Here is an 11203-nt window from a genome sequence, read left to right as displayed (position 1 = left end):
GTGCTAGAATTACTGGAAGCAATGACTGGTAAAGAGGTGTACTAGATCAGGGGAAGGAAAAGGTAGAAAAGATAAAGTTTCTCCTGTCAGAGCACCATTTTCTTGGTTTAAATAGTAGCCATAGGGACCTGCTAATTAATATGAACTTCTTCCTGAAGTGAGATCTAATCACTATTTCTCCCCCCAAAAAGAGCTCCTACAGTGTTTCCACTTTGACCCAGGATGGCATGCAGAATATATCAGAATAAATTTTTACATGAAATACAATTTATAGGAACTTCATAGAATATAGAATAGTTTTGATTATGCACACATTATATTCATAAAGACATAAACATGTCTGTGTATACCTTTGTAAATTGCATATGTACAGGGAGTCATATATTTAGTTATATCTTAACAAGATCACCCTTTCCCTTCATCTAAGAAAGTCAGTGTAACACAAAACAGGCGGAAAATAGATGGATATGGTTACAGAGCGAAGGTGAGCAAAAATGGCACGTGTAGTGCTGTAAAACTGATTACAGTATTAGCACATTATATTCTACTTTTTAGTTTTGGACTTCCTATTTGAATATGGCCTCTCTTACCACCTCTGACTCATTTGCCTGCATGCTAATTTCTTACACAATTTTCTTCTAATGGGTAAATGCTACCATGCTGATATTCTCAACCTTAGGAAAATGGTTCAGGAGAAAGGATGTGAATCGCATGATGATGCAAAAGTGCAGTGTGCCAGTCCATGCAGCAATTTAACTGTTTCTAGCGCTGTCTCTCTTTCTCTAATAAAAAGCATTTTCTCTCTCCAGACGAAGCCCATATATATTTCCTGAGCCACATCCATAAATATCACCCTGAAGTTGTATCCTATATACAATTATGATGTTTAAATACTACTGATTTCATTGGCATTTAATTAAGCTCATGATGTGTAGGATTGCCATCTATGTGTATCTTTTCTTTTTAGCTGGCACCATGTCCTTGTGGATTTCATCAAGCATGAACAATGCAGCAGTGGAGGAGAAAAATCGCAATGTACAGATCTCTAGGTACCAAGCGAATATATGAGATGCTTTCTGCTTGAATTATGTTCAGCTAGAAGCAGCATATAGATGCATGCATGCATGCAGTAGTGAACATAAAGCATAAAGGTCAGGCTGCTATATCAGAGAACAATACAACAAACGCCACTAGCAATGCAGAATACATGCAGCACTTGTACAGCAATACTTGGGCTCCCTGCACTTTTCCTATTTCAAAATGAATAAAGATTTCACCTTGAGAAAAATATCAAATGAACCTCCTTTCAATATAAATGTCACCCCCCAAAATCAATTTCAATTTCATCTGTGTTTCAGAAAAAATGAAAAAAAGGAAAGAATAAAGACCTACAGGGCTATTAGAAATGGCTATCTTCAGTCTTCTTAACGCATACTTCTAGAGCAGCAAAACCTGCAAAAATTCATAACCAGTTGTTTTCTCTTATGAACCTCATACACTCAGAACAATATGTGTGTGTGTGTGTGTCAGATGTCCATATATTGTCTGGATTGTGATCCATTTATTTCTTAAGAAATGAGTCACTCCTCCTCTGCTCCATTGTGCTTAATTTTTTTCAAAGCTATTTTTGTGTATGTGTAAATAATGTGTTCCGGATTATGTGACATTTCAAGAAGTGCTGTAAATATATGTTCACAGGTATGGCGGTGCTCTTACTATAAATCAGCCACCCTTTGTGCTCATATAAACATTACAGGACCTCCTTATCTTGGCCAGGCAGGATTAGAAGATACGCTCATCAAAGCCCAACTGGATATTTTACTTGAAATCTTGCTAGAATTATCCTTGTTGGATACATATTTTCTTTCCTCTGTAATTTCAGAAATGGGGAAACAATGTCTTGGTTCAAATCTTCTTTTCTCAGCGCCCATTTCCGCCCATTTGCGGATTTAAATACTGAATTGCATTTAAAAAAAAAAAGAAGAGAAATACCAGCCTAAACAGTAGCCACCACGCTGGAGAAATTCATCGTGACAACCTTCAGCAAGGAGAATCATATGCAGAGCACTTTTTAACCCCCCTCCCCCCTTCAGTGATGAAGCCATTCTCCTTGCAGAGTCAATGTGCTGTTAATTTAGGTAAGGTTACTACACATGCCATATATATTTTTTGTACTGTTATGTTTACTGGAAACTGCTGTTGCAGTATTTGCATATTTTCTATGTGTTGGCATATAAAGTAAAATGTCTGTGTATGCATGTGTGTGAGAGTGGCTCAGGGAAGGGAGGGGAGAGAGAGAGAGAGAGAGAGAGAGAGAGAGAGAGAGAGAGAAGAAACCCATCCTCTAATTGATGGTATTGTATTGAGAGCCTGGCTTTTAATGAAACCACACACTGGAAATTCTAGTCTCCTGCAATGGTTTATGCCTCTCCCTCCTCCAGGGCAGATTGGCCCGGGCTGCACTTTCTTCCTGATCCTATATTCAGGCTAAATGGATTGCAGTTATAAATGCACCACCCAATGCTGCTGACTAATACAATCCAGCATTGTTCCCCAGCTTCCTCTCACCCTCTCCCACCTCCTTGCCGTTACTATCAAAACACATGTGCAAGACATCAGGCGGTACAATACCGCTGATGTTTCACTTGTCTTGATGAAGAAGAATATGCAAGGAGGAGAAGCTGAGCCACTCCCCCTCAAATCTTGCCCTCGCTGCGCTCTTCGATGTTGCAGAGAATGGCTTCCCCAATAAGATTAGAAGTGTCAGAAAATGTAGTTGCAATGGCAATGCTTTCAGGGAGTGGTATTTGTGGCTTGCTGGCTTTCTTCCATCCTCCTTCCCTCCCTCCCACCACACCCAACCCTCCACCATAATATTAGCACTGTATAGGTTTAATAATTAGATGATTGGAGAGATTTTGATGATGGAACACTTTCTATGATCTGCACAAGACAGCACCTGTTTTTCTCATGTACCAATTAATTATTGATGCAACTGAAAATGCAGTAGACCTTTTTTCCCTCCTTTCCCCCCATACAGAAAGAGAAATGTTGGGTGTTTTTTGCAAGATGAGGAGGAAATTATATTATACTGACCTTGAAAGGTGCTGAGATAGACTGATAAGACTGGTAGCGGTACAGTAAATACGTAGCTCTTTTCTTCCCATCATTGCCTATGACAACGTGGAATGTAGAACAAATTCACCATCTTTATTTTTATTTTCTATTTCGAACCTGAATTTTATTAGCACTTAAAATTAGTACAATCCTACTTACTGTTTCATGCACTGGCTTTTTTTCTGGCCCCCAGAAAGATAGCTGGTGAGCGGAAGGTTTTAAAATTGCTGAAAACATATGGCTTATTCTTTACATTTACCTTATTCATATTTCCAGAAAAAATTGCCCAAACAGGAGTCTTCCTAAAGTTTATCTGAAAGCACAATTGCTCTTTCAGCATCTAGTAATGTGATTCCTCAGCATAATAACAATTGTTTCAATGCTTTTAACACCATCCATTTTTTTTTTAAAAATGCCTTTAACAGAAAATTCATATATACATTTTCTATATTGTAGAAGGGTCACAGCTTGTAATCACCCACTTTGCCACTGGCGACTAATCTAAAAAAGATCGAATAATTCCCTGCCCCACGCCATTCACACATCGCTTGCTACCATCTGTTCTTCTCAGCAGCAGTAAATGATGGGTAATTAACTCAGTGCCTTTGTCTTTCCCTTGCTGAATGTCTGACACATATAGATTTGGCTCTCTCTCTCTCTCTCTGTATGTGTGTGTGCGCGCGCCCGAGAGAGAGAGAGAGAGAGAAAGGGAACAGGAAAAGGAAGAAATAAGTGAAAGAAATGAATGCTGTTGCATATCTGACCTGAGAAAAGGAGTCAAAACAAAAATGTTTTGCAATGGAAACAACAGAAGCTTCCACCCTTGCACTCCCTTCGAATGCTAAACCTAGGAAAGGCAGCATATTGCATGACCTTTCACTCTCCTTAATATCAAAAGAAAAGAGGAGTTGACAGTGGACAATGGCTGCTTCGAATGCCAGGAACCTTCTCTAAAGCTCTTAGGTCAAGGTCAAGATGCAGCCATGAAGAAAAGGCTTCACAAGCTCCTCTTGTCAATCTGGTGTGAAGCAGAAACATGAAAGTGAGGCCATATGCAGGGAACTGAGCACCATTTGGCTTCTGAGCTAGCAACCCCTCGATTATTATTTTAGCTAAGGTAGTGTGGATCCTCAGTGCAGACAGGCATTGTATTGAGAACCTGCATTGCTTGTCTTGAGGAAGGAAAGAATCCCATTTCAGCAGCTTTTTAGAAGAACACCCTCCTCTTACAATATTGAAAATGTCTTATTTTTGGGCCAGAGGATAAAAATCATAGTGATGACTGTTTTTCTAGAAAACTGCTAGATTTGACATTTGAAAGGTGGTAGAGGACAGAGAATGCTGTTCAACAAAGGATAAATAATAATAATAATAATAATAATAATAATAATACCTGCAAAGGTAGTGGAAAATGAACACACAAAAATACTGAGGGGTTTCGAATCCAGACTGACAAAGTTTTGAAACACAATACACCATACATCACAATTGTGGAAAAGAAAAAAGGTTGGATTATTGATGTTGCCATACTGGGTGACATTCGCATTGAAGAAAAACAATAGGAAAAACTCAGCCGTTATCAGGACCTCAAAATCGAACTGCAAAGGCTCTGGCAGAAACCAGTACAGGTGGTCCCAGTGGTCATCAGCACACTGGGTGCCATGGCAAAAGATCTCAGCCAGCATTTGGAAACAATAAACACTGACAAAATCACAGTCTATCAACCTCAAAAGGCCACCTTACTTGGATCTGCACGCATCATTCGAAAATACATCACATAGTCCTAGATGCTTGAGAAGTGTCCGACTTGTGATTTTGTGATACGAAACCCAGCATATATATCTCATTTGCTGTGACATACTGTGTTTTTGTGTCAGTAAAATAATAATAATAATAATAATAATAATAATAATAACAACAACATAGTTGTTGTTTGCTTACTATCCAACCTTTCTCCTGACATGAGGCCCAAGGCATCTGGAATCCAAACAAGGCATGGCCCATGCTAATCTTCTCTTTATTGTTCTGATTTTAGCATATGTGCTGTTCAATATCTAAATCCTTATATAATTTTGCTCGTTGGATGACCTACCAGGACTTGGAAAGTTACTTTTTAGGCTATAATTCTCAGAGTGTCTAGGTCAGCATTGCCAGAGGTTATGCTAAAAGAATTATAATCCTCAAAGTCCTAAATTCTTTGAAATATTCAGAGTGAACCAAAGCAATTTACATTGTTTCTCAAGCCAAGAAGTTGGCTATAGCCCATTTTTCAGCCATAACCAATTAAGAAGAAATGTTTTTGGGGTATGGCTTTTAAGAGGAAAATGTATGATATTCTTAGTTTGATAGTAAAAAAGTGCAGTAAATAAAATCATAGACAGATACAAATATATGCAGATATATACAAATTTGCCTGTATTTACTTGTGAGAGAAAATTCTACTTGGACATTCTGAACACAGAACAGATGCTGCTATGAAGACAGGAATTTAAGGTGCTGGTGTTATCCTACAAAGCCCTAAACGGTTCCGGCCCAAAATACCTTGCAGACCGCATCTCGGCCTATGAGCCCACGAGGACCTTGAGATCATCCGGGGAGGCCCTTCTCTCGGTCCCGCCCGCCTCACAGGCACGTCTGGCGGGGACGAGAGAGCGGGCCTTCTCGGTGGTGGCCCCCCGGCTGTGGAACACCCTCCCTGCTGAAGTTAGACAGGCGCCCTCCCTTATGGCCTTTCGTAGGAGCCTGAAAACATGGCTCTTCGAGCTGGCCTTCAATTGAGTGCTATATCATTGGAACGATGACCGGAATGGACAATGACTATGAAATTGATTATGACCCCAGGATTTGACGAAGCGGATTTTTAGCATAAGTATATGTTATGTAGTAGTAGATTGTCATGTACTGTCTTGATTTACTGTAAACTGTCTTTTCTATGTTGTTCACCGCCACGAGTCGCCCTAGGGCTGAGAGTGGCGGTCAATAAGTGCAAGAAATAAATAAATAATAAATAAGAGCTACTGCAGATGCTTGGAACCTTTGCCTCGCTAAATGTTTTATATGACAACCCTTGATTTACTTTGCCATTGGTGAAAAGCCATTGTGAGGGTGTACGGTTCCCATACAGGTCATCCCTCCCCGGTCAAATATCTGTGAGAGAACCACAGACTATCATCAACCAGTGGCCTAAATGACTTTCAGCCAAGTACTTCCAGAAAACCCAATGTGTTGGGATCCAGCAGTTTAGATATGGATTCAAGAGAATAAATAATCAGTAGGTACCAATAGATAAAACACCATGCCCAGGCACCACTGGAGATCCAAAGACCTCTGAGCTTAAAATGATGTCAATGCCTAAAATTCTAGGGATCTCTAGCAGTGTGGCAATAGCAACCCTTCCAAAAATTCTACAATCCCCAAATCTATTATTGAACAACAGAGAGCACAAACTCTTGATTGTTTCTGGGCCAAAAATGTGTCCCTCTAAGCTTCTCACCTTGTGAAAAGTGATAGCAGCTGGGGGAGTTGGAATAAAGCCAAGAGGGGAAAAAACAAACTTCATTTAAGCTTTAGAACTTGGTGCAGATTCCTCACTTGAAGCTGATACTGCAATTTTCAGCCTGCTTTCCTGCCTTGTACATCTGGTGTTGGCAGTCATATGCTATGCAAATAGGCCATGAAGGTCATCTAAACCTCCTTGCATGGCCTTCCTCCACCCCTTTGCTGAAGAACAGTAAGTACAGTGAAATGAAATTAATATGTCAAAGGTAAAAACTAAGCAATGGACTGAGTAACCTACAATATTTCATTGACTTTGCAGGTCTTTTATATTGTAAAGTCTAGTCCATAATCAAGTTTTATATTTGGTGGAGATTCAGGATGCAGGCCAAAATAATTTTGGTTGTAGCCTCCAGATAGTTGAACTCCTTCCCATGGCAAGATGGATTGCCTACTCTCCATTGTCCTTTAAATGGATAATAAAGGAATTTTTGTTGTATACACTTTTGGTGTGTTTATTTTCATGTATTAATAGTTTTGTTCATCAGTTTTGCTTTGGCTCTGAATGATGCTATTGAGTTTCTTTTTAAGAGCAGTAGAAGCAGTAGAAGCAGTATGCTTTGAAACAATTATAAATAAGTAATCAAAATGTGTTGTGTTACTCTGAGACGCTCACTCTTATAAATGTACATTCTAAAGATAACTGGGCATCTGATGGTTTGGTGCACACAAACTTTGATTCATGCATTCCAGAATGTTGTATAAAATTACCTTCATGCTATATGTATATGTATAATGACTCACTGGTGGCACATCGGGTTAAACCACTGAGCTGCAGAACTTGATGACCAAAAGGCTGGTGGTTCCAATCTGGGAATTGGGGTGAGCTCCTGTTTTTAGGCCCAGCTTCTGCTAATCTAGCAGTTTGAAAACATGCAAATGTGAGTAAATCAATAGGTACCGCTTCTGTGGGATGGTAACAGTTCTCCATTCAGTCATGCTGGCCAAATGACTTTGAAGGTGTCTATGGACAATGCTGGCACTTCAGCTTAGAAATGGAGATGAGCACTGCCCCACAGAGTCAGACATGACTAGACTTAATGTCAGGGGAAACCTTTACATTTTTATATGTATATGAAACACAAATAGATTTTGTGTTCAGACTTGGGTCCCATCCCCAAGATATCTCATTATTTGTGGATATGCAAATATAGGTATTTCAAATGTTTATAAATCCAAAATCCAAATCACTTTAGGCCCCAAATATTTTGGATAAGTCATACGCAATATGTATGAAAATCAAATTGATAGAAGATGGATGATACAAAAATCTGTCAAATATTTACTCGTAATGATCCAGAGACCTCTGGATTCTACAAAAGCTGGAATATTCACCCTCATCCTTTTCTGAGCACCACTTAGACAGGACTGAGTCCAGTGCTGCATTCTATTGTTTGCTGAAGGCTGGTGGAACAGAGCACTGCAGGTATATACTGAATGCAGGCAAGGAACTCTTTTGTGATCCTTATAGAAAGAAACCCATTTCTGAGTGCAATTTGCTTCCTCACCCCATATTCCTTGCTGGTGTTTTGCACTACAATTCCTTAACATCCCCGAGAACTGGCCAAAATGGGTGGAGTGATGTGCATTGAAGAGCAGAACATGGGGAGAGATTCATGTTGAATAAGGCTACACAAGTGTATCACTAGATCAAGAGAAATTGTGGGGACATTTCATATTTGATTGGAAGGCAGAGGGAGAAAAGGTATATAAAAAACTATGAATAACAAATTTGTTGGGAACAATATCCATGCATTCCAGTACCTTAGTTTCTGGTGCAAATAGCTGCCCCGAAACAATGCAAAACGTGAAGAAATAAATGCATCTCATATTTGCAAATTGAAAACAGTACATAACCTTTTGCTTTTTTTCAATAGCCTATGTATCTCTTATTTCTCAATTTAACAAAGTGTGTAGCTTTATAACATTATGTGCGACAGAAAACATGGGAGGCATATTTACAATGCTATAAAATCTTCAGTTGCATTGTTGATTATAACATACATTCTCTGCCTGTTTTGCTCACTGCACCTTTCCCAATCCCAGCACCATTATGCACAAAGAGGCTGAACTGAAGGTCCCATGCCCTGCATCCCACACGAAGAAGCATTGCAATTATAGGAGAAAATGAAGACATAATTTGCTTTCCCAAGTCACGTGTCAAATCCCTAACTGCAGTGCAGACTTCTCTACTGCATAAGCATCCTGTGCCAGTTTTGCATGAGCTCGAGTTCTGAGAAATGGCTCAGACACAAGAATTCTTCTTATCCTTCAGCAGTACCTGCAAAGAAGCTCCTTAAAAATTCCTGGACTCATCAATCGACAATATAAGCCATATAGAAAACCAGACAGACATCCATATAAGAAAGCAACATATATAATTTGTTTTTCTTGCTTACTTTTGTATACCCATACTAATCAAATAAAACTCTCAATATACCTACCAGACAAAATTGCCTTTTTGGTATCCTTCATTCAATACATAACCTTTCTGGGTTAAGCAACTGTCTCCCTGCCAGTTCACTGGGTCCTTTTTCTGCCTTGCCTTTCTCTCTAGCTCTGCATTTTCTCTTCTTTTGTTTGCCTTTGTTTTTGTTTTTGCTGGCAAAACAATTGATAAGTAATAAAAGGATGTTTGTACAAATTGCACTTTTAATGGAAAAGAGATGTATTGCCGTGAAGTGGCAATCGAATGCAACTCCTCACAGCCAGAAGACAGGCTGTAGGAGGGAAAGCAATAATTCCCTTGGAGAAAGCAATACGTTGTCCTTTTCACTGAGTCAGTATGGAGCATTTTTGATGACCTAGCATCTTTTCATTGAAAGAAAGGGAGGAAGAGGAGTGTAGAAGGTTAATGGATGAGAGAGACAGCGAGTGTGTGTGTGAGAGAGACTGAGAGAAATGGAAATTATAATCAAAGATATAAAAGAGCCCAGAATTATTTTTAAAAATCATTGACTGTAGCACATGAAACCCAGAATGTCACCAATATGATTAACGAGAGCCTAAAATCATAGGTAATATTATCACTTATTCTTATTCAAATCAATGTCGTGTTTTTAATTTAAACCAGGAGTGGAAATCCTGTGGCCTTCCAAATGTTGTTGGGTTGTAAATCACAGGAGCCTTAACCAGCATAACCAATGGTGAGGAATGGTGGGAGATGCAGTCATATAAGATCCCTGCAGCCTTGAAGGCTCACACCAGGAGGGAATGTTCTAACAAAGGGATTAGACAAATTCATAAAATCTCAGTAGGTTAAGGCTGCAAATATGTGAGCTTTTTTTGGCCATAGGCTACTCCAGATGAAAGAGATCATGTCTTTGATGCAGTTCTTGGGAATGCAGTTGATGCAGATACAGTTGCTGGGAAACAACAGCCATGGTAGGCAGAGTGAGAAGGGGCGAATTTAAGCATTCTCCAGTGCTATGGTTCCAATTAAAATTTCTTTTTAGAGCAATTTTTTTTTTGCATTAGGGGAAATCAAGGAGCCCCCAGTGGCACAGTGGGTTAAACCCTTGTGCCGGTAGGACTGAAGATCGACAGGTCACAGGTTCGAATTCAGGGAGAGCTCTAGCTCCTCATGCAGGGACATGAGAGAAGCCTCCAACAAGGATGATAAAATATCAAAAATATCCAGGCATCCCCTGGGCCAATTCTCTCACACCGGAAGCAACTTGCAGTTTTTCAAGTCGCTCTTGACACCAAAATAAAATAAATACAATAATTCAGGGGGAAGTTTCCATTTCTCTTTGGCATTTAATTCCCTCTATCTAAATATTCTGGAAGCACAGAATTGCATTAGATATGTACTGTGAGTTCACCTTCTTCAGACCCTTGATTGTCCCTGTACTTATATAGGATTCATTGCAAGGCCAATGCCAGTAGGATTGTGCATGGCAAATCCAAGTTGATCTGTAAGAGAGACCATCATTAGTGGACTCCTGTTAAGTTTTACCTCTTTTTGCTTAGACTTCCCTATGACATACATGCCCCCTATTAAATATTACATTTTAAATCTAGCCTCCATTTGCCTGGGTAAGTTGGGTCAAAACATGTGTAGACGGGAAGACATAGAGGTGCATGTGTACATCAGAAAATTTGTAAAGATGTATAACTGCCAGTACTCTTGTGATAGGGGTGTAATGAACCGGACTCTGATTTTACTCCAGACTATCAAAGAGCTGTCCAAGGTGCTGAACAAAGGGTTCAGAACTTTGAATAGCCCCACTAAAGACTGAAACCAATCTTTAGTGACTGCCATTGAACTATGCACACTCATGTGTAATGACTGGAAATGCTGCCTTTCCTGAGCGTTTTGTTTACTCGGAGGGAATCTATGCATGTTCAACTTTATTTCTGCTGTAAAATCTATTTAAACCTTCAGATGACTATATGGAAGTAAGGGACAGGGAGAGCAGTCATGTTCATTCTCTCTCTGTACTCACTAATATTTTTTGGGCATTCTTTTATAAATGAGCACATTAAAGTAGCACCTGTTATCAACTGAACAAATTAAAAAGACAAAAGT

General features: G+C 39.4%; 1 long non-coding RNA gene across 2 annotated transcripts in view; it reads left to right on the top strand.

Moving 5' to 3' along the window:
• The first annotated feature begins 1972 nt into the window (after positions 1-1972).
• The window catches only part of LOC137096922 (uncharacterized), a 114629-nt gene continuing 105398 nt past the window's right edge, over positions 1973-11203 (top strand). For both annotated transcript variants that reach the window (XR_010909804.1, XR_010909805.1), the window contains exon 1: positions 1973-2138. This is a non-coding gene — a long non-coding RNA (uncharacterized lncRNA). The remainder of the gene's footprint in view (positions 2139-11203) is intronic.

Source organism: Anolis sagrei, chromosome 4 (assembly GCF_037176765.1).
Source record: "Anolis sagrei isolate rAnoSag1 chromosome 4, rAnoSag1.mat, whole genome shotgun sequence".
Taxonomy (NCBI): domain Eukaryota; kingdom Metazoa; phylum Chordata; class Lepidosauria; order Squamata; family Dactyloidae; genus Anolis; species Anolis sagrei.
This window is presented reverse-complemented; position numbering and strand designations above follow the sequence as displayed.